Genomic DNA, 26389 nt, shown 5'->3' on the forward strand with positions numbered 1-26389 from the left:
ACAAATCCCTTCTCAAATACAAGTTGCCATCAGCAGCAAGAACAAAAAAATGCGTTAAACAAACTTTTCTTATATTTTAGTTAACTGTAACTGTAGCGCATAAAGTTGTTGTCAAAATATTTATGGCTTTAATTTCTTGTTATTGTTGGACTTTTTTGTGTGCGAGTGGGTTGCTGTTAATGCTGCTGCTATCGAAATTCCCATTTGGTAGGCAGATTGCCTTCCAAGTCAGTCGTTTGTTAATTGCTGGGACAACAAGGATGAGTTGCGTCGGTACAATGTTTATTTTTGCAAATCGATCAAATAAAAAACTCGAACTTACGAATATCAAGAGTCAAAATATTTTGGATAGCTAGATGACCCATTGATCAAAAATTCAAGGAAATTTGGAAGAAAACCCTGCAGTAACGTCTTGTACATATATGATTTAACTTTTTAACAAACATTTATTTTTATCCACTTTTATAGCTGAGTTCAAAACTTTTTTGGCTAACCCTTGAACTTTAAGTAATAAACATATGAGAGTGTCTGTGCGGTCATAAATTGTTGTAGGACCAAAATAAATGCCTGATTTTATGAGTAAGGGATATGGATGCGTACGATAGACTGTTAATGGGAGTGTGTGATACTTACTTTTGTCCTCCTTTTTTGTAATTTTTACTTTCACTTATTGAGTAATATTACTTAAACTGTCATTTCGTGTTGCTTTATGATGAGTTTTTAAGTGATAATGTATCATGAATCCTTTTTATAATGATTTTTATGTACTTTTATTTGAAAGAAAATATATCACAAGTAAATGAAAACAAACAGATTGAATATTCAAGTTCGTAAAATAAAAATTTAAAAGTGTTGTACTTAAAGTTATTTTGAGGTGAGTTCGACAAGTAGTGAAATATATTTCTAACATTATTAAACCTATTGAGTTTAATATGTTAATTATATTCTATGGATTATTTGTAAAATATTTTAAAGCTATTAACAAATCTTATATATATGGATCTTAATTTTAATGATACAAAATATTCATTGTATTCTACACCACCATAGTTGGGAGAGTATTATGCGTTTATTCTGATGTTTGTAACGCCCAAAAATCATAGTCTAACACCCATCTTAAAGTATGTCAATCGACTCCGAATATATTTTTATATTTTGAAGATATTAAAAATTTGACACATTATAAATTTTCCTGGCGAAATAAAATTCATTACAAATAGGTTTAATTCATACAAAAGTCATATCGCCTAATTTGATGACGATCAGTCCATGATTAGTAATAGCTTTCACTTCCGGAAATCACTTCAACGAACATAAATATCTTAAAAATGTTGATATTTAAATAAACGTTAACAGAAATAAGTTTCATATATACTTAAACTAATCCTACAAATTCTATGACGATCGGTTCATACTTAATCATAGCTCCCAAGGAAAGCCCAATTCAGGATAACAATTTAATGAGCATAAATGTCTTTAAAATCTTGGTAGCCAGCTCCAGTCCCAGCAAAAACTTTACTTACAAATAATTAAAAAAATAAGGGGAATTTGACGATTAGACTACTTATTTTTCGGCGGAATAAGTACTTATTTTTTTACTTTTGGAAAGCGCTTGGCTAGGTCTTGAATAAACATGCATGCATATGCTATTTATCTCTTATAATTATCGAGTTATAGGCATTTCAAAATTTAAATTTTTAAATTTGGCCATACTTTTGTCCACTTTTTTAAAAATATAGCCCATACTTTTGGACCGAATGTACTCAATTTTTTTTTATTTTCAAATTAAAATTAAAAAAATAGTAAATTTTTTCCGTTTTTTTGGCGAAAAGGTGACCTTACTCTTTTTTTATTAAAAAACAAGTAAGAAAGTATGGTCGGTCAAGCCCGACCATATAATACCCTACACTAAGTAAAAGAGCAAAAACCTTTTTCTTTTCAATAATTAATATTTTTGAGTGATTTTCGGAAGTGGGCCTTATATGGGGACTATGACCAATTATGGACCGATCACCTTGAAATTAGGTCGCGTGATTTATGTTTATATTAATGTTAACTATGTTGAATTTTGTGTGTATACCAACATTTTTAAGCACGATTTATGCACGTTAAAGTGATTTTCGGAAGCGGGTCTATATGGGAGCTATGACTAATTATGGACCGATCGTAACAAAATTTGGTGACATGAATTTTGTGTATATAAAACTTATTTGGAGCGGAATTTGTGGAGATACATATATAAATTAAACATTTATGACCGATAAAGTCCAATTTCGGGAGGACATTTGTATGGGGGCTAGGTGAAATAATGGACCGATTTCAGCCAGTTTCCAAATGTACCAAATTTCATCGACATATCTTCAAAATTGCTACCTGTACTCTGCGCACAAGGTTTACATGGACAGCCAGCCAGCCGACCAGATGGACGGACGGACGGACATCGTTTAATCGACTCAGAAAGTGATTCTAAGTCGATCGGTATACTTTAAGGTGGGTGTTAGACTAATATTTTTGGGCGTTACAAACATCTGCACAAACGCATTATACCCTCCCCACTATGGTGGTGTAGGGTATAAAAACTTTCTTCAAGACCATATAACAATTTCATGTTTTTCTGTAAGGTATCTTTACGAAGAATATTTTGGTATAAAAAACATTTCCCATTTTTCGAAATTTGACCCATATTTTATCAAAATTTCAACTTGGAGCCACATGTTCTAAAAACCCAAAGCTGGGATCAGAAAATTGAAAGCAGCTTTGGAAACCCTGATGTGTTCCCTATTTATCCCAAAGTATTTTCCCAGCCCCGAAGGAAATATGGACCCTATGAGTAAAATTTTAAAAAATACCATTTTTGGGATTTTCGTTCCAATTTTTAGTAAGGAAGGCTTGTAAGTCGGAAATTATAAGAGATAAATAGCACACGCAATCGGTATTTTTTTTATTTTTAAGTTATCTCAAATAAATTCTGAATAAGGAATTTATACTTTTTGAAAAGCTAACTTTACATTAAATATTTCAAATGAAAAAAAATGTTGATACCTAGGGGCCCAGGTCCACCACCAAAAAAAACGCCTATTTTTTATGTAATATTCAAATTTGGGGATAAATTTCTCTAATCACATAGTTGATATCAAAATACAGCAACCTATTTGGGATTTTTCAAAACATTTATGGAAATTGCGGCATTCATAATAACAAATTTCAAAATTTGTTTCTATTTTTCCATTTTCAATAAAAAAATCTGTAAACTGTAAAACTTCTTTAAAATATATTCACAAATAAAAATTTAATTTCATTTAAAATATTTGTATCTTAGCTTTTTTTGAAAATCCATTTAATTTTTAGTTAAATTTTAACTATTTTTTTTCATGCTAAATTTTTGGGGTACTTTAAAATACAATTTTTAATAAATGCGAAATTAACTCTAGGCTCTCTTTTGTCATGTCTTATTTCTGACTTTCTTTATGAATTTTCCGTTTTGGTGTTTCACGAACTTATAGTAGAATTTCACGGAATTTCCGGAACATTTTAACCCCTTAAAATGTTTTCTGTCTTTTTAAAAAAAATACAAAAAAGACCCATGCTTTGAGGATTTAGAGGGTTAACATATTCTACAAAAATGTTCTCCGTAACATTTTACATAAATTTTCTGAACACATTTTATACCTAAAATGTAAGGATCTTATGGTTTCTTATGTCGATTAACAACAATAATGTGCTAGAGCTGGGAAACTTTAACCCCGCCTCAAATGAAATTCAGATGTAAACTTTCAAAATGCCGATATACGTGTCTTTTTTTTGTCTCCTCTATCAAAATTTATTGGTCTGACCTTGTAATTATTTTTGATGTTGTACAGTGTAATTTTTATAAGTATTAAAATATCGAAATAGAATTTAACTCAAACAATTTGCATATGGACAGAAATCATGCTACTATATTTTTATTCGATCTGTCCATAATTTGCTCATACGCAGAGAAAACAGATTCGTGATAGCAACCGAATTTGTTGCCAATCGAATGATTCTATATTAGTAACCGAATTTTACAGTTGTGGCTACAAAATTTTAGAAGGGGTAACAAAAGATTGTTTGCTTCAACCGAAATTCTTATTTATCAACTGACTTTCTGTTGATAGAACCTAAAAATTCTATGTATGCAACCGAATCATTCGATTGGCAACAAATTCGGTTGCTATCACGAATCTGTTTTCTCTGTGTATAATCGATGTAGGTTAATATATGGTCGGGCTTGACCTACTATTATTTGTTACTTGTTTGTTTCTATGGAAAGATTTTTAAATAGCGCAAATTTCTGCATAATTATTACTCTTTAAGAGTTTTCTACTTAAGAAAGTATAATAATTTTAAACTGCTTTAATACTGCGACTGCGTATTAATTTAATTAAAATATTATTGGGTAAAATATCTGAAAATCGTTAACATGAACATATGTATGTGCTTTTCTGTAATATACTGCATAATCATGCAATAATAAGATTTTTAATTTATTTTGTTTAACTTTGCTTCAAAAAGAATTTGCACAATGTTGCATCATCATGAGTTCAGCAAAGAAAAACAAATTATAAAATAATACCAAGCAACCGATACACATGGGAACAAAGGCACGCATAGCGAGGGACTATAGGGATATATAGTCTTCGATTTTCATAGGAGAAATATTTTGATTTTAATATAACAGTGTATCCTGTTAGATGAAGAAATTGACTTACGAATTATCTATTTAAACATAGAAACAATACTCTCAAACTAGTGTGCGATATATTAAAGTCAATATATAAAAAATAATAAGATTTCCTTTACTACGTAAATTTCCTTTTATAATGTTTCTGAGAATAAGTTTAAATACTTTTGGAATTGAACAATTTTAATTAACTCTTTAGCACTATTACGTAATTTTCTTTCTTGTAAGTAGTTGTTTCTGATTTCCTCAGTATTTTAATTAACTGATTAAAGAAGTTAAACACACAAACACTAAACCAAATACACAATGTTGCAACATGAGTCGGTCCGTGCTTGCAAGTGTATAAGTTGCATAAACTTTTTTTAATTGAAATTTTGTAGCAAATCCTAAAAATAGTATTTTGTTATTTTTATACCGACAACATATTAGGGATATTTGTAGGTACTAGGTGAGCAGACTAAATGATGTCCGATTGTCCGTCTGTTAAAATAAACTTTTTTAAACCGATTAGTTATCTAATCATCTTACATATGTATTGTATACTTATCGGAAATGCTTCAATTTGGTATTTTTTAGTGTTTTTCAACCTCAATATATTGGATACAATATTTGTATACCCTACACCACCATAGTGGGGAGTTTTATGACCTACATCACCATAGTGGGGAGGGTATATAGGGTTAGTGTTGATGTTTGTAACATGCCTAAATATTGTCCCAGCACCCACCTTAAAGTATAACAATGCTCAGGATCACTCTCTGAGTCGATTTAGCGATGTCCGTTCGTCCGTCCATGTAAACCTTGTAATCAAACTACAGGTCGCAATTTGAAAGATAATTCGACAAAATTTGTTACAAGCTCCCTAAGGACGAAGCCTAAAGAATTTGGTTAGAATCGGTCCATTATTTCTCTTTGCCCCCATACGATTGCACTTTCTAAAAATATATAGTTAAGCTCTCATAAATACCTTAGTAAAATAGATATCCAAACCAAACTCTGCAAAAATAAGTTTTATATAAGTCAAACTCGCCTCACCAAATTTTGTGATGATCGGTCCACAATTAGTCATAGCTACCATATAGGACCATTTCCGAAAATCTCTTTAGCTAACATAAATCTCTTAAAAATATTGGTATTCTTATAAAACTCAACACAAGTAATTCATATTGTTACGAAATTGTACTTGAATTCAAATATAACGATTTTAACGGCTGATTTGAAAGTAGCATAATGCTTTCAAATAACAGTGCTGTAAAACTGTAACATATCTGTGGGCATTGTTGAGTGGAAGCTTTCAGTTGATTTTATCGTAAGTTGGCAACGCTGTATTCGAATATTCAGTTAAAGAACATTGTAGAAAGTACACCACATATGGCGTATGATCTAGAATATTCGAACTTTGACAGTTAAAGAGCTTTCTAGATGGTAATGCAGTGCTATAAATAGTGGCAGAGGTTGCAGTCGTGAGTGAGTTTATCAGAGACGCTTTTCGAAGAAACATCATCTAAGTGCCTTAAAGTGTGTTGTGTTTGTTTTTCAAGTAAATTCGTGTACATTTAAATTGTGTCTGTAATTTTGAGAATTTATAAACGTGTATAAAAAAAACATTGAGTGGCTATTTAATTCTGTTGTTGTTGTACATTTTATAGAAATAAAGAGTTGTTACAATTTTCAAACTACTAAACGGCTTTTATTTGCAATCAAAAGTATCCGGTTTATTTAAAGGAAATAAACCAGCGTTTTGAAAAGGTTAAAACGTAACAATATATATATGGGGAATTTCACGACAAGTGAACCAACTTTTAAAATTGATGTCTTCCGATCGGGATGAAATTTGCACCAATGTTTGACCTATAGCAATTCAACAATTTTTCAACAAGATCGGTCAAGAACTCTCTGAGTTAGAGGGGGTCAAAATTTGACATTTTGGCCAAACATGTGATTTTTCTCATCCATGTAACTTATTACCTATGTTCTTAGCAAAATGTTCCCAAATAGTTTACATAGCTATTTCTTCAATCTTTCGAAATAAAATATTTCAAAAAAAAATAAAAAATTTAAAATTTTTTTTCGAAATCAAAAACTTTTTTGATTTTTCTTCAAAATTAGCCCTTTTTTTCTTAAAATAAACCTTAGATATTTGCCTTGAGGACCTATTTGGTCGCTTAGTGGGATGCGAGATCGATATCTATAAAAAAACAAGTAAGAAAGTATGGTCGGTCAAGCCCGACCATATAATACCCTACACTAAGTAAAAGAGCAAAAAAAATGTTTCTTTTAAAATTTAAATAATTTATATTTTTGAGTGATTTTCGGAAGTGGGCCTTATATGGGGGCTATGACCAATTTTGGACCGATCACCATGAAATTAGTGGAGATACATATATAAATTAAACATTTATGACCGATAAAGTCCAATTTCGGGTGGACATTTGTATGGGGGCTAGGTGAAATAATAGACCGATTTCAGCCAGTTTCAATAGGCTTGGTCCTTAAGCCGAAAAAATAATATGTATCAAATTTCATCGAAATATCTTCAAAATTGCGACCTGTACTCTGCGCACAAGGTTTACATGGACAGCAAGCCAGCCAACCAGACGGACGGACGGACATCGCTTAATCGACTCAGAAAGTGATTCTAAGTCGATCGGTATACTTTAAGGTGGGTGTTAGACTAATATTTTTGGTCGTTACAAACATCTGCACAAACGCATTATACCCTCCCCACTATGGTGGTGTAGGGTATAAAAATGTTTTGTAGCTCAAAACATGGAATTTTTTACTTTTTTTTCAAAATCAAAAACTTTATTGACTTTATTTAACCATAGCTCCCATATAAGGTCCACTCCTGAAAGTCACTAAACTCCGCATAAATTTCTTACAAATCAATCTTACAAGTCAAAGTGTTCGTGGTCAATTTTTCAGTAGTAACATAAATTGGATTATTACGAACATTAAAAAAAAATTAGCTATATCAGTCTAGCCGTTCTCAACTGATGCAATTACCAACGAACGATATTTGATTTTTATTTATATACACTCAGAAAAAAATTTTGTTGTGCATGTTTACTGTAACCATTTCATAATTTTTACAAGCTTTTTAACAACATTATAGTCACAGTAACTATTTATATGATTGTGGTAACTATAATATGGTTAATTTAAAATGCACATGATTGTATCAGCCATATATATGGTTACAGTAAACAAGTGACATCCATTTTTGTGATGAATAATTTTAGCATAATATGTTGTTGTCAGATTAAATATGATATCCATAAGCCAAGAGCAACATAATATTATAAGTCCTTTATCATATAAATGGTAGTCACAAACATATACTTGTTTACTGTAACCATATATATGGTTATACGATCATGTGAATCGTAAATTAACCATATGTAAGAAATGTAAGAAAAGATAAATCACGGTTTATTGTTGGTGTTTTGTTTAAGCTTTGATATTTTTACAAATAAAGCTTGAGTGTCTGTAATTCTCAAACACTCTATAGTTTTATTTGTATAATATCTTTAGTTTTTCTAAAGCCTTTTGGGAAAAGGTTTCCTGATGATCTGGCCTAAGCAACCAGTGAAATGCGCATAGGAACTAGCTTATCCCCCAACAATAAATTTCAGTGAATTTATCAAATTAAACATTGGGAATATAGCATAAAACAATTTTACTAAAATAACCATATAATAGTTACCACAATCATATAAAGAGTTACTGTGACTATAATATTGGTAAAAAACATGTCCATATGTTGAAATGGTTACAGAGATATCTGGTGAACTGGAGTTACGGTTTCTCTTAGTCTTTGCGACATAGTTAGGCAACATCAAACATTAAACAAATTCAAGAGCGATACGCAAAACTCTCGAAGGCAAATAAAAAGGATGGCTTAATTATTCTGAATTTGTGAAACTTAAAGCGAAAATGTGAAGATCTGTACCAAATTCTGGAAAATAAACTATTTACCATTTTAAATATCCTCGAATGTTGCAACATATTTCCTTAATTTATATATTACGAGTATATTAAATAGAAACAAATAAACCGCTTCTATTGTGAAAGATCACATTTGTTGCAATAGTTGCCACTATTTGTACAGGAAACTGAAATTATTTAATGGTTCTTTAATTACCTCTCGAAGAGGTAGAAATCCATTAATTAAACAAGTAAGAAAGTATAGTCGGTCACGCCCGACCATATAATACCCTACACCAATCTAATTATGAACCAATCGCAATAAAATTAGGTTACATCTGTATATATGAAACTTTTTTGTGTTGAATTTTATTAGAATATGGGAGCTATGAACAATTATGGACCAATCGTTATACAATTTAGTGACATGACTTTTGTATATGGGGGATTTCACGTCATCCCCCATATACAAAAGTCATGTCACTAAATTGTATAACGATTGGTCCATAATTGTTCATAGCTCCCATATTCTAATAAAATTCAACACAAAAAAGTTTCATATATACAGATGTAACCTAATTTTATTGCGATTGGTTCATAATTAGATTGGTGTAGGGTATTATATGGTCGGGCGTGACCGACTATACTTTCTTACTTGTTTAATTAATGGATTTCTACCTCTTCGAGAGGTAATTAAAGAACCATTAAATAATTTCAGTTTCCTGTACAAATAGTGGCAACTATTGCAACAAATGTGATCTTTCACAATAGAAGCGGTTTATTTGTTTCTATTTAATATACTCGTAATATATAAATTAAGGAAATATGTTGCAACATTCGAGGATATTTAAAATGGTAAATAGTTTATTTTCCAGAATTTGGTACAGATCTTCACATTTTCGCTTTAAGTTTCACAAATTCAGAATAATTAAGCCATCCTTTTTATTTGCCTTCGAGAGTTTTGCGTATCGCTCTTGAATTTGTTTAATGTTTGATGTTGCCTAACTATGTCGCAAAGACTAAGAGAAACCGTAACTCCAGTTCACCAGATATCTCTGTAACCATTTCAACATATGGACATGTTTTTTACCAATATTATAGTCACAGTAACTCTTTATATGATTGTGGTAACTATTATATGGTTATTTTAGTAAAATTGTTTTATGCTATATTCCCAATGTTTAATTTGATAAATTCACTGAAATTTATTGTTGGGGGATAAGCTAGTTCCTATGCGCATTTCACTGGTTGCTTAGGCCAGATCATCAGGAAACCTTTTCCCAAAAGGCTTTAGAAAAACTAAAGATATTATACAAATAAAACTATAGAGTGTTTGAGAATTACAGACACTCAAGCTTTATTTGTAAAAATATCAAAGCTTAAACAAAACACCAACAATAAACCGTGATTTATCTTTTCTTACATTTCTTACATATGGTTAATTTACGATTCACATGATCGTATAACCATATATATGGTTACAGTAAACAAGTATATGTTTGTGACTACCATTTATATGATAAAGGACTTATAATATTATGTTGCTCTTGGCTTATGGATATCATATTTAATCTGACAACAACATATTATGCTAAAATTATTCATCACAAAAATGGATGTCACTTGTTTACTGTAACCATATATATGGCTGATACAATCATGTGCATTTTAAATTAACCATATTATAGTTACCACAATCATATAAATAGTTACTGTGACTATAATGTTGTTAAAAAGCTTGTAAAAATTATGAAATGGTTACAGTAAACATGCACAACAAAATTTTTTTCTGAGTGTATATAAATAAAAATCAAATATCGTTCGTTGGTAATTGCATCAGTTGAGAACGGCTAGACTGATATAGCTAATTTTTTTTTAATGTTCGTAATAATCCAATTTATGTTACTACTGAAAAATTGACCACGAACACTTTGACTTGTAAGATTGATTTGTAAGAAATTTATGAGGAGTTTAGTGACTTTCAAGAGTGGACCTTATATGGGAGCTATGGTTAAATATGGTCCGATATTCACAGTAGTATGATTGCTGGATACAAAATACTGTTCTGTGCTTAATTTCATTTTGATATCGATTTGTTTTAAATATTTATTAAGGTTAATATCTTTTTTGGAAATGGGCCTTATAGGGGAGCTATGATCAATTATCGGCCAATCTGCGTAAAATTTGGTACAGTAATTTCTATGTATATACTTATTGTTTTTGTCGAATTTTAGCATGATGAAGCTATTTATAAGAAATTTATGTGTACTTAACTGATTTTCAGAAGTGGACCTTATATGGGAGCTATGGTCAAATATAGACCGATATTCACAAAATCCTGTAGTATGATTTCTAAATATAAATTAGAGATTTGTATAAATTTTTGTTTTGATACTGATATTTTTCAGATATTTATGTAGGTTAATGTGTTTTTCGGAAGTGGTCCTTATATGGGAGCTATAACCAATTATGGGCCGATCTTCATAGAATTAGGTATAGTGATTCGGTATATATGGGGACTATTTATGACGAATTTAAACATAATAGCTATATTTGTAAGACATTTATGCTTATTTAAGTGATTTTCGGAAGTGAACATTATATGGGGGCTATGGTCAAATATGGGCCGATCTACAAACAATTTGGTGTTGTGATTTTTTTAAGCACGAAACTTATTTTTACTGATTTTTGTGTGGATACTGCAATTTGGTAGGCATTTACAGACCATAGAACCATATTTCGGGAAGAAATTTGTATGGGGGCTAGGAGAAATCATGGACCGATTTCTATAATTTTTACCAGAGTTAGTCATTTTGACATAAAAATAATATGTGTAAAATTTGATGGTATTATCTGCAATATATTTGCAGAAATAACAAAAACAATTTTAACATTATCATGTTTTTTTTAGGTTGTCTCACATTTTGGTTCATAATTCTGTTTCCGCTGAACCGATTTTGCTGGTTGTCAATACCAAACTGCTCAGGAGAACAATAAACATTTTTCTTGCAAGTTAACAAATTTTGTTTGTCTATTTTGGGCGTAAGCTTGTTTTACAGAGACAGACAGACAGACGGACAGACAGACGGACATAGCTCAATCGACTTAGAATTTCATAAGGATCAATAATATATATGCTTTGTTGGGTCTCAGATGAATATTTCTCAATGTTACACACGGAATGACAAACTTATATATACCCTCATTCACCACTTATGGTGGTGGATGGTATAATAATACTTATAACTTACAAATACTTATAACTACAAACCTGCATGCCATTTTAAAGCGTAATCATTTTTCTTTCCAAACCAGTTAAAAAATTTTAAGTCGGACAAAAACTGACTAAGCTACTGGTCAATAAGTCGACGAACATCACTGAAAATGTTTTTTTTAGAATAACTTCTAAATTTGAGGGTGTTTCTGAAATTTTTAGAAAAAATTTGCAATTACATATAACTACGCTAGGTAGTTTTCCAAGTTTTTTTTCCATCGTAGCATCGTGTTATCATTCAAAAAGACGTTTATTTTTCTCTTTGTTTCTCTTTCACAAATCGAACACAAAATTTTTTCTAATTGCGACAGGATAACGTCTGTCAGGGCAGCTAGTACCATAATAACTATTTACTTTACAAAATAAAATGTAGTCTGTTGTTCCTTCCACATATAGAGGACCATAATACAGTAAAAATTGTAAGAGGATCGGTCTAGTGGCTTAGGTACAAACAAATAAACGTCTATTGATTTAAACATCTATGGCTAAATGAAATACGAAATTTATTTTGAATTGGATTTTTTTAAATACTTAATTTTTTAAATCGAAACTTCTGATGACGAATAACAACTTCAGACCTTTAGAAAAAGTCTAATGTATACCCATTCCAATAGCGCAGATGCTCTATTGAGTTGCTATTCCAAAAAAAAACATACATTATTTATCACGAATTTATGCTATCCATTTATGCTATCCATTAAACACTTACCATGGCTTTATTACTATTAACAAATTTATTTTAGTTTACTCGTAGCGGAATATTCATTCATAAATGGAATTTTAATGAATTTTGTTTTATGCAACAATGCAATTAATTACCAGGCAAATATTTCATATACATATTTATATATCAGTTTTTATGTAGAAAATAATGAGAAATGAGTTTAATAGAAATTCACAGCAAATGGAAAACAAATTCCAATTAAACATAAATCTCAGAAATTTGCAATAAGTACATGCAGACAGATCGTCGATTCGCTAACAAAAAATTGTGTTTATTTTTTTTTCCAACTTTTCAGGAGAGTAAAATAGTTTATTTTTTATATAAAATCCATAAAAACACGTAGTTTCGTAGTACAGTTTTTTTTTATTCATAATAGACATTTTTTAAATACATAAATACTAAATACGCAGAAATATTTAAAACATTGCATTGCAATACAAATGAATTTTTATTTGAAAATAAATAAAAATTTAAAATAATATTTTATCCCATTTTAAACCGAGTAATTCTTAACATCAACAAAACTTATGCACAAACTCCTTGCCAACATACTTACATTCCATTATGTGCATCAACTGTACACCTGAGACTGCGGAAAAAAAACTATGTAAATAAATAAATATGTATGTGAAGGAATAGGAACAGAAAAAATTTAACACAAAAAATCCCTAAAGGTATTCGGTGTATACAACCTCAGGTCCTGACAGTATACATACGACCATAACAACAATTACTTATGCAAGTTCAGTTTATATCCAGCTGAAAAGTGAAGATTTAAATGGCCTGACAGTAGGCCTTATTTTGAAGAAACCAGAACTTAACATTCCAATTTTTTTAAACAACAAGCATGAACCGATCATATTTAATCCAAATTTGTTGAGATTTGAAACGCGAGTTGTTTGTGGTAATACGAAATTTGAAGATCCTATAAATTTGTATACCCACCATCAAAAAAGAAGGAAGATTAATTTAGTCATTCCGTCTGTCTATTGAAAACACGATAGGGCCCAAACGAAAGGAGCTTGCTGGCTCAAATTTTCCACAACTAATCTCTGTTGATGCTACTGAAAATGAGAAATATCGATTCACTACTATCTGTTGATGTTGCTGAAAATGAGAAATATCGGTTCATGATTTCACTTAGCCCCCTTGCAAGTGTTCCCTTGGAGTACTGTTTTAGTAGTCATAAATATATAACATTCGTCACAGCCGAATATAACACTCTTCCACTCTAAATTAGCTTTGTGTAGTTTCAATTTAATATAACGTTTTTACCACTTATCCGATTTTGGTTCATAGTAATGCTTGTGTATCCTAGTTATAATATATATTCCTAAAATTTCTTTATTTTGGAACATAGGATATTGAACCAAAAAATTGACTTTGAACGAAGGACATCTCAAAAAATATATCTTCCATATCTTCTTCAATTTTGACAACATATAAAAAATTCAAAATAACAAAAATGGAAATATAACCATTAGAGTGTCCCTTATAAGCCAAAATTTTTTTTTTGAATTTTGGAACAGGTGCCCTCTATTTTTTTTTATATAAAACTAGAGTTAAATATGAAATTTTGTCTTTCTATCATGATTGCTACCCGTGCCGCTCGTCGCTCAAAATATTGATGTGCATTTTCAGGGGGAAAATATGAAATTTTTTCAGTTTTTGTAAAAGTTTTGTTTTTAAGTAATTAATTTTGCAATTTAATTTAAAAGAATCGAAATGTGTACGTAATTTGTGTTCTAATGAAATATAAAAGACAAAAATTGGTTAAAAAATGTTTATCTTATTAAAAATTCGCCAGGCCACTAAAGTTTATTCTTAAACTAAAGTTTATTCTTACTTAAAATATATTCATATTTACTTGTATATGAGTTTTTATCTTCATAGGAAACAGTTAACCTATTCGCAGGTATGACCAAAAAAAATATTTTTTTAACGGCAGTTTCAAAACTCAATTTTCAAATTTTTAAAAATTTTGTTAAGCAAATTTTAGAATTTTTTGATCATCACATAGCAATTTATTGACAGTATAATAGGGAATAAAATTTGAAAAAAGTATGACAATACCTCCTATAGTTTTTCCGTACCGGCGATTTAAATTTTTCGATTTTCGAGAAAAACTAACTTTTTAACCATATTTAGGCGAATAAGCTTAATTTCCTTACTGTTATTAATTTTATATAAAACCTGTTCAGAATATTATATTCCAGGTAATTTGAAATATATTCTGAAAGGTTTACTAAAATCGGAAAACGTCAACACTTAAATCGTGAAGGTCAAAAGTCAATTTTTTCATGGAAAGATAGCGAAATGTTATATATTTTTGAGCCGATTGTGATGAAACTTAAGAAAACTATAACACAAAGTCTTTTATTTACAAAAACAGCCGAAAAGTTAAAATTAACTATATTTAAAAATAGCTGGACTGTAATATTATGAACAGATTTTACTTAAAATTAATAATAGTAAGAAAATTGGGCTCATTCGCTAAAATATGGACAAAAAATTTGTTTTTCTCGAAAATCGCAAAATTTATATCGCAGGTACGGAAAAACTTTAGGAGGTATTGACATACTTTTTCACATTTTTATTCCTTATTATGTTGTAAATAAATTCCCATGTGACGACCGAAAAATTCTAAAATTTGTTTAACAAAATTTTTAAAAATATGAACATTTTTTTAATGCCGTTAAAAAAATAATTTTTTTGGTCATAGCTGCGAATAGGTTAACGGTTTACTACTAAGACAAAAACTCATATTCAAGAAAATATGGATATATTTTAAGTAAAAATGAGCTTTTATTTTAATATATCTCAAAATATGTTAATTTTGTTTTTACATTTCTTGTTCTAGTGGCCTGAGACGCATTAATGTCCTGGCGAATTTTTAATAACTTTAAAATTTTTTAACCAATTTTTGTCTTTTATATCTCATTAGAACTACAATTACGTACTCATTTCGATTATTTTACACTAAATTGCAATAGTAATTATACCCTGCACCACCAAGTGGGGAGGGTATTATGCGTTTGTGCAGATGTTTGTAACGCCCAAAAATATTAGTCTAACATCCACCTTAAAGTATACCGATCGACTTAGAATCACTTTCTGAGTCGATTAAACGATGTCCGTCTGGTCGGCTGGCTGGCTGGCTGTCCATGTAAACCTTGTGCGCAGAGTACAGGTCGCAATTTTGAAGATATTTCGATCAAATTTGGTACATATTATTTTTTCGGCCCAAGGACCATGCCTATTGAAACTGGCTGAAATCGGTCCATTATTTCACCTAGCCCCCATACAAATGTCCTTCCGAAATTGTACTTTATCGGTCATAAATGCATAATTTATAAATGTATCTCCACAAATTCCGCTCCAAATAAGTTTTATATATACAAAATTCATGTCACCAAATTTTGTTACGATCGGTCCATGATTAGTCATAGCTCCCACATAGACCCGCTTCCGAAAATCACTTTAACGTGCATAAATCGCTTAAAAATGTTGATATACTCACAAAATTCAACATAGTAAACTTTCATATAGACAAAAATCACACGACCTAATTTCATGGTGATCGGTCCATAATTGGTCATAGTCCCCATTTAATGCCCACTTCCGAAAATCACTCAAAAATATAAATTATTGAAATTTAAAAAAAAAATGTTTTTACTCTTTTACTCAGTGTAGGGTATTATATGGTCGGTCTTGATCGACCATACTTTCTTACTTGTTTTTTAATGGCAAAATTTTTACAAAAACTGAAAAAATTGCATATTTTCCACCTCAAAACTTTGAGTGGCACGGTTTCCCTTCTTAGAAGAAGCTAAAAAAAGATGTTGGTATTATTTTAGGTCATTGCGGAAGTATTTAGCGGGTACCGTAACCATATACGGACACCAGTTTTAACCAAAGTCATGCATACTTTTTTATGGGCCCCAAAGATTTGGGGCATTGGTGTCATTTTTGCAAAAAAAGTGATAATTTTATCAGGCTCATATCTTCCAAATAGTTCGGAGTTTTGATCTGAGATCAAAAAAACTTCATCTTCAAGATCAAAATCGCAAAAAAAATTTAAAAAATTCGAAATAAATTTAAATAAATGTAATTTTTTAAAGTTTTTTTGCGATTTTAATCTTGAAGATGAAGTTTTTTTTATATTATATGTTAACAATTTTTGTTCTCTATGACAAGGGCTACAACTTTGCCTCAGCGAGCAAATCAAAATTCCAAACTGTTTGCAAGATATGAGACTGAGAAAATGATCACTTTTTTGCAAAAATTACACTGAGGCCACAAATCTTTGGGGCCCATCGAATAAAGTGCATGACTTTTGACAAAACTGGGAGACACTGGTCTTTTTTTTTGATCTTTTATCACGTAGTAAGTCCATATATATTTATTTTTATCGTGTTGCACTGTGTAATACAGCACAACATAGAAGTGTGGACTTGATCATTCTATTTTAACCCTCTAACCGGCCAATTTTATTTTGAGGTAAAAAAATATATCAGGTTATTGTTTGAATAAAAAAAATACGTTGGAATAAAAAAAAAAAAAAAATACAAGTGCACGTTCATATTTATCACAATAAGTAAATTGTTTGTCTCTTTACACATAATAATTGTTATAACGGGAGAAATAGGCAAATAAAGCAGCATTACATACATTTAACATACCCCGCCTAAAGGCAGCCTTGACGGTTAGAGGATTAACAAAATAGCGTTACGGTACAAAATTATATTTATGTGCTATTTAGAGTAGCTAGACACGTTCAGATTACATTAATATGTTCACAAGAGTAGTTCAACTTTATTGTAGCTGTAACTTTGCTAAATATTGTTATTGAAAAATTAGGAGTTCCTGTAAGTTATTCTTAAAACAGTAAAAAAATGATTTCAAAAAAAGGACACGAAAATTGGTTAACAAAATCGCCAACTGATTATAGGGTTTTACTACCCTCTGGTAGTAGAGCGAAGCTATACTGTCATGACTGTGTGTTTTTTGTACTGTGTTATGAGTCGATCGTCCTGAAATTATTTCGGTATGAAACTTATTTTATTATTGCAGAGCATTTTTCCAAAAAACTGAGTTGAATTAAAATTTCAATAAAAAATATGTATGTGCCGGCCAGCCAGACTGACAGAACGACTCAGTAAGTGATTCTGCGGCGATCGCTATACTTTAAGGTGTTGGACTAATATTTTCGGGATTTACAAACATCAGCACAAACGCATAATACCCTATGGTGGTGTAGGCTATAAATGTATTTGTAGTTCATTTCTAGAACTTTTTACCGATTTCAGCATAAAATTTCAACATATTTCGCAATGTTAATAAAATTATAAAAATAATCACCAGCAACTATTTAGAATTTTACCATACAAATGCAACGTTTAATTTTGAAATTTAATTTTCAAATCAAATTTTATTTTTACCGTTTGGAAAAAAATGTATATAAGTGATTCAATCAATTTAAAAAACTTAGTCAGATTTTGTGATTTATTAAATAAATTGCCTAATTTAAATAATATCAGTGTTTAAAAAGCTAGGATAACTAACAAATTTTTAACTGTTGCTACAACTACTGCTTCAAAAAAGTGTATGTAGCGGTAGCGGTAGCAGTAGCAGTAGCATTTGTCTTTTTTCGTTTTCTTGTTTTTTTAAAACTACTGCTACCTTCAAAATATAAAACTCTTAACAGAGCAGTAGTAATAAAACATGAATTGTAAATGGAGTAGTAGCATAAAAATACAAATCATTGCTACTGCTCTATATCGAGTTTTAATTTTTAAGGTAGCAGTAAAGTAGCAGTTCATGCAGCAGTTAAGGTAGCAATAAAAATAGTCAAAAAAGAAAATCTTCAGTCATAACACCAAAATTGACAGAATTAAACACTGTGTGTTGTTGTTGTTTTGAGAGAGTTTGAAAGAATTATTCGTTTTTATTCGTCTCAGATGTTCGTGTTGCTAACAGAAAGATCGTGTTTTCTGTGTGTATAACAAAACTTTTGTTTACAACACGACCAACTTACAGAAATATAAATTCACAACAACAACACATAATATACTTTTTTGGCTGAAGATTTTTATTTTTGACTTATTTTATTGCTACCTCAACTGTTACTTAGCTGCTACTTCATCTGCTACTTCTTCTACTAAATCAACTGCTACTTCCATTACTACTAAATTTTAAAAGTAGCAGAATTAGTAAAAAACTAATGACTGCTACATCAAAATTTTTTCTTTTTTAAGGTAGCAATAGAAAATAAATGACTGCTACTTTCAATTTTTGCTTTTATTAGTACTACTACAACTAAAAATGTGAAGGTAGCAGTAGTAGTAGTAATTATTGACTCCGAATTTTTATTAATTTTTTAACTAGACTACTTGTGTTTTTTCGTTGCTACTGCTACTTGTAGTCTAGTTTTTTAAACACTGAATAATATTATGCAAGCTTTACTTAAGGAATTTCGTGAGGACTCACTGTTCTACAATGAATCCCTGATTTAAGTGGTGACGAATATCGGGATTATGTTTTCAATCTGAAGAATGTTGTGTAGAGAATATTTAGCCAACCTATACTTATAAATATTGAATGCAATAATCTCGAATTAAAAAATTACGATCAGTTTCACTTAAAGTGTCCAAAAACCGGTAAATTTTAAAAACCGCTTTCCGGTTTAACGGAAAAAGGTTTTGATTATTGTCTTTTAAAAAAACCGGTTAAACGGTTTCGGTTTTTGTCTTCAAAAAAACCGGTTATTAAATTTTAAATTTTTATTTAATATGAGAAAGGTCTCCTTAAATTGATTTTTATTTGTGGACGCAAATAGGAATTGTGTACTAAATCTTCGAAAATTTAGCATTTTTGAATTCTTTATGCATTTATTTTATATCTTTTACGAAATATTGTCAAATGCTATCATTTTGTATAAAATAAAACCATATTTTTAAAAATGATATCAAAGTTTTTTATAAATAAGTTTGAATGAAAATATATATCATTAAAACCGACTAACCGTCTTACAAAAACCGATTTGACAAAAAACCGAAAAGTTAAAAAACCGAAACCGGTGGAGTATACAAAGATGAAAAAAACAGTTGACCGGTTTTCGATTTCGGTTTTGGATACTCTAGTTTTACTCGATATTGAATGAGGTAATTCGGTCGGTTGAATACGGACAAAATTATCATATACTAGCAGACCCGGTGCGCTTCGCCACCCCAATTAATTTTGTGAATCTAATTGTAAATGTCTAATTTCATATTTCTGGGTCCATTATTATAGAAAATGCAAAAGAAAGTTACCACTAAAGTCACCTTTTGTGAATTCAAATTCATTTAAAATCATGTGTGCCTAAAATTATTATAAAATATTCAAAAAGTACCATTGCAATAAACAAATAGTACCATTGATTATCACTTCTGAATTCGCATTCACTAAACCATAACCCGTCAATTTTGAATTTTAAATTTGTATAGCCTTTCCTATATTATCAACTAATTTCGTTTCTATAACAATTAATATTTAAAAATTATCACAAAACCCAAAAAAAACGAAAAAAATTCAAAAAAGTACCATTAGAATATAGAAAAAGTACCAAAAACCCCACAATTGTGGTTTCCCACTCACTCGGTCCATATAAGCTTTATTTCATGTTTCTAGGTTCATTGGTGAAAAAATTACAAAAAGTACCAATCGAATAAAGAAAAAGTACCAAAAAGTCTCCCCCTAGAATTCTCACTTACTTAGGACCATATATGCTTATTTTCATGTTTCTAAGTTCATTGTTATAGAAAATTCAAAAAAGTACCATTAGAATATAGAAAAAGTACCAAAAAACCCACACTTGTGGTTTCCTACTCACTCGGTTTATATATAAGCTTTATTTTATGTTTCTAGGTTCATTGGTGAAGAAATTACAAAAAGTACCATTCCAATAAAGAAAAAGTACCAAAAAGTCTCCCCCTAGAATTCTCACTCACTTAGGACCATATATGTTTAATTTCATGTTTCTAAGTCCATTGTTATAGAAATTTCAAAAAAGTACCATTAGAAGAACAAAAAAGTACCTATAGTTCTGTTCACAGATTTTGGTACTTAAATATTATACCCTATGCCTAACACAAACTTCACTCAGATACAAATCAGCTAACTTTAATGTCGATAAGTGCAATAATTTAAAATATTAAAAAAGTACCATTAGGAGAAAAGTACCAATTGCCCTTTTCTTCCTCGAACACCCCTCAAGTTCGACCTTTAAAAATATTCCATTTTGCCAAAATTGTTTATGCTACAGACATGTCTCAAAATATTAAAATCTGTGTTAATGTGCCCAAGAAAAAATATGTTTTAAAAAAGTACCAAACTGTTTACCCGGATTTGGCCCAATATACACCTTGGCACTCGAGTTCCAAATAACACCCTGTTAGTTAATTTTTGTATGAATCCAGGAACCAGTGTTAAAAAAATTATCAAAATTGGCTTAATAATTTCAATAAAATGTATTTTCCGATTTTATCCCCTTTTTGGTACCTTTTTTATCCCCATTGCTTTGGTAAAATTTAATTCAAATAAATTTCTGTATCGTGGTGGGAGCTCATAATAAAATATTCGTATGCCTATGTCAAATTATAGAAAAACATATTTTATGAAAAAGTACCAAAAATAAACACAATTTTTATCCCTTAAGGGTTCGAATTTCCAAAAAGTACCAAACTTATATTTTTTATTTTCTGAAAAGTAAAGAATGCGATTTAAAATTTGTTTATATGTTTATTGGTTTAAAAGATACATAGGGTGCAAAAAAAGTACCAAAATACAGTTTTTACCCGTTTTCTCCCCTAAATGTTTCGAATTTCGTAAAAGTACGAAACACCTGTCAGCAACTTTAAGTTTTTTTGTATCTTTATTAGTTTTGAAGATATAAGGTTACCGAATTTACCCGTTTTTACCCTTTTTTACCCCCTAAACGTTCGAATTTCCAAAAATCCCTTCTTATCGGATCGTTTTGGGGAGGGAGGAACCCACAGTTAAAATTTCGTGATTCTAGCTTCAGCCGTTTGGGCTGTGCGATGATGAATCAGTCAGTCAGTCAGTCAGTCAGTAACGTTACTCTTTTATATATATAGATAATATGCCCAATTCACAGTCGGTGTCATAGTGTTGTATCATTAGCTCTGTTCAATAACAAAAAGTTTTTACTAGTTAGTAACAATTGTTACTGGAAAAACGTTCATGAACACAAAAAACTTGCAAGTAGAGAAAAAATCAAGAGCGTATAAATTTTAGAGGTTGTTCTCTCGTTGCAAACTAAGTATTACAATTTCTATTTTGAACTCGTAATAGTTAGCAGCTTATATTTAATATATTTCATATGTTTTGTGTTATTGTTTATTTACTATTTTTGTGGTGAAAAAATTTAAAAAAAAAGAATTTTCAATAAAATTTAAGAAAATGTGAGTACTTATACATTTTAAAAGGAATAAAATAATAAAATTATAAAACAATTGTGTATAAAACAATTGTTACTGGAAAGACGTTCATTTACTTTTTACTATTTTTGAGAATTTAAGAGAGTAATTTTGTAAATTTTGATGTTACTCTCTCGTTGCAAGTATTTACTGGGCAAGTAAATGAACAGACCTATTGTATGACTTAATTTTTTATTAATATTTTGGTTTTGTTCAGAAAAATTTAGTTTGAAAAATATTTATGACATACAACATTTATAATGATTATGCTATGACACCGATTGTGAATTGGGCAATAGTACTTATTTAGGAAGAATTCGTAAGTGTAACTTTTAATGCAAAATTTTACTTTATGTGAGAAAAGTTGTCTTTTTCCTTTAATAAGACTTATGAACACCGAAACGTTTTTGAGTTGTCGTATAGTTTATTAAATTATTCATAATTTTTAGAACACTCTTATTGTAAAGATATACTTTCGATTAATATAAATAGTTAAATATCAAAGCAATACTTTAATAAAAAGAACATAACTTAACTTTTAAACCTACAAGCTCTATTTATTAAACTATGCCAATCTTAGTGAAGCAAGTTTTTTTATAGATTTAAAAAATGCTATAACAAATAAAAAGACATACGGATACGAATCAACGCAATGACGTACAACAAGTGTTTTCTGTATAATAACTTAAATATGTATGTACAATAAAGGAAATTGAATAAAAGATGTTCACAGTTGTGTTGATAATTGGGAATGTTTTATTTCAAATACAGAATCTACTCCTGCAATACAAATCACATGAATACTTATATTGTTGTATTATTACAAAAGTACAAAAGCACAGCTGGCATAGTGTAAAACCGATGATACCATCCATATAAATAAAATATTATTATAGGATTATATACTTTCATTTATTAGATACGAAAATAAAAAAAACAAGTAAGAGTACTATATTCGGCCGTGCCGAATCTTAAATACAATCCACCTAAATATGATGGAATGTTAGTAACACTAGTTTACGCAGAAGATATTTTATTTCAAATGTATAAAAAATGTTATCTACTTCAATAGTTTATAATTGAAATTCTATTAGAACGTATGAAATTTAACAATTTATATACTTAATTATAGATCTTGTAGTACGATTCTTGAATACAAATTACTGATCGGTGTAAAATTTTAGTCCAGTACAGATTATTTTGGATATTTGTGCAGGTTAATGTGTTTTCCGGAAGTGGTTCTTATATGGAGGCTATGACCAATTATGGGCCTATCATCGTAACATTTGGTACAACGATTTTTGTATAATTATTGAACAAATTTGCTTCGAATTTCAACCTGATAACTATATTTGTAAGAAATTTATGAGGAGTTTAGTGATTTTCGGGAGTGGAGCTTATATGGGAGCTATGGTTAAATATGGACCGATATTCACAGAAGTATGATTGCTGAATACAAATTACTGATCTGTGCGTAATTTCATTTTGATGTCGATTTGTTTTAAATATTTATTAATGTTAATATCTTTTTCGGAAATGGGCCTTATAGGGGAGCTATGACCAATTATCGGCCAATCAGCGTAAATTTTGGTGCAGTTATTTATATGTAAATGCTTATTATTTGTGTCGAATTTTAGTATGATAAAGCTATTTATAAGAGATTTATGGGTACTTAACTAACTCGGAAGTGGTCCTTATATGGGACCTATGACCAATTATGGACCGATTTTAATAGTATTAGGTACAGTGATTTTGGTATATATGGGGACTATTTATGACGAATTTCAAGTTAATATCGATATTTATACGACATTTATTCTTATTTAAGTGATTTTCGGAAGTGAACATTATATGGGGGCTATGGTCAAATATGGGCCGATCCACAAAAAATTTGGTGTTGTGATTTTTTTAAGCACGAAACTTATTTTTCCTGAATTTTGTGTGGATACTGCAATTTTCTAGGCATTTACAGACCATAGAACCATAATTTCTATGGGGGCTTGGAGAAATCATGGACCGATTCCTATAATTTTTACCATGGTTAGTCATTTTAACATAAAAATAACGTGTGTAAAATTTGATGGTATTATATGCAATATATTTGCACAAATAACAAAAACTATTTTAAAATTATCATGTTTTTTTTTAGGTTGTCTCACATTTTGTTTCATAACTCTGGTTCCACTGAACCGATTTTACTGATTTTCAATAATAAACTGCTTAGGAGAACTGTAAACATTTTTCTTGCAAGTTTACCAATTTTTTTTTTGTCTGTTTTGGACGTGAGCGTGTTTTACACAGACAGACAGACGGACATAGCTCAATCGACTTAGAATTTCATAAGGATCAATAATATGTATACTTTGTTGGGTCTCAGATGAATATGTCTCAATGTTACACACGGAATGACAAACTTCTATATACCCTCATTCACCACTTATGGTGGTGGAGGGTATAAAATACAAAACAAGTAAGATTGTTGTATTCGGCCGTAACGAATTTTATATACCCATCATGAATATGGGACAATAAAATATTTTTCTGATATAGGAGTCAGTTATGGACCGATTCTCACAAAAGATGGTATGTCCAATTTCATCTCGATATTAATTACACAGGTCAACACCAAAAAAGGCTTGCCTTAACATTATATAGATTTTATGCATCATGGCTACCTATATACAAAAATGGTTAAATTTTTCAATTCTATGGATAAATTGTTTTTTAACAAATTTTTAAGTAAAATTATAAATTATGTTAGACCTTTTTCCACATAATTAATAATAACTCAAAAATTGCAATACCGATGTTATTAAAATAAACATAGAAAAGTTGAGACTTGCATAGCCTCTAATCCGTTTACATATTGGTTTTCAATCGGTTCAGTAGTTTCGGATTTATAATAACAAATTGATGCAAAAAATATATTTTTTATGTGAAAATATCAATTTTTTTTTTGTTTTAAATAAATCATGAAAAATCGAAAATTGCAGAAATTAATCAGATTTATTGCTTTGTCCCAAACCCAAATATAATAGTAATAAAATGAGATATCGATCATAAAAATTCATTAATTATTTTCGAATTTAATTACAATTAAGTGAATTTACTCATTTTCACAAAATTTTAGTTTTTTGTTTGATATATAATGTACAATGTATAATGTACAAATTTACATATATATTGCGTTTCAATCGGCTCTGTAGTTTCGAAGTTATAATAACAAACTGAAGCAAAAAATATATTTTTTACGTGAAAATATAATTTTTTTGTTTTGAATAAATCGTGAAAAATCGGAAACGGTAGAAATTGTTCAGGTTTATTGCTTTATCGCAAAGAAACAAAATGAGATATCGATCACAAAAATCTATGGACTTTTATCGAATTTATTCATAATTATGTGAATTCGCTCATTTTCACAAAATTGTATTTGCTTCAAGCGTATACTTTGAGTGTAAATTTTACATCTGTTTTGTTATTGTAACAAAAACAGAACAACCTCAAAACTTATGTGCTGTTTTTATATAGCGAACGAGTGCTCTGAGTGAACGTTTTACATGTATTTTGTTTTTGTTACAATAACAAAACACATGTTAAATTTCCACTCAAAGTACTCGTTAGCTATAGAAAAACAGCACATTAAACTTATCAACACTCCTCTATTGCCATGGGAAATTTTATTAAAATCGGGCTATTCGTTTAGAAGTTAAATATTTATTTCCACTTTTTTTCAGTTCCCCCACTGTGCGCTCTGTTGGACATTTATGAGATTAGATTATTTAAAGAAATATTGAATCTTAAAGCTACCATATAGACAAATGTTTATAAGTTCTTCAATGTGTATTATATGGCCTCTAATACAGGCTATCGAAATCCGGGAATGCCACATTCGAAATATTTTAAGTTTTGTAGGACATTCCATATAAAAGTTATTTTTTTGAAAAATACAGGCAGACGGTCGGACATAGCTAAATCGTCCTAGAATTTGATAATTGCCCTTTTTATACCCTCCACCACCATAAGTGGTGAATGAGGGTATATATAAGATTGTCATTCCGTGTGTAACATTGAGAAATATTCATCTGAGACCCAACAAAGTATATATATTATTGATACTTATGAAATTCTAAGTCGATTGAGCTCTGTCCGTCTGTCTGTCTGTGTAAAACACGCTCACGTCCAAACTAGACAAACAAAATTAGTAAACTTGCAAGAAAAATGTTTATTGTTCTCCTAAGCAGTTTGGTATTGAAAATCAGCAAAATCGGTTCAGTGGAACC

This window comes from Calliphora vicina, chromosome 5 (assembly GCF_958450345.1).
Source record: "Calliphora vicina chromosome 5, idCalVici1.1, whole genome shotgun sequence".
In the NCBI taxonomy this organism is placed as follows: Eukaryota; Metazoa; Arthropoda; class Insecta; order Diptera; family Calliphoridae; genus Calliphora; species Calliphora vicina.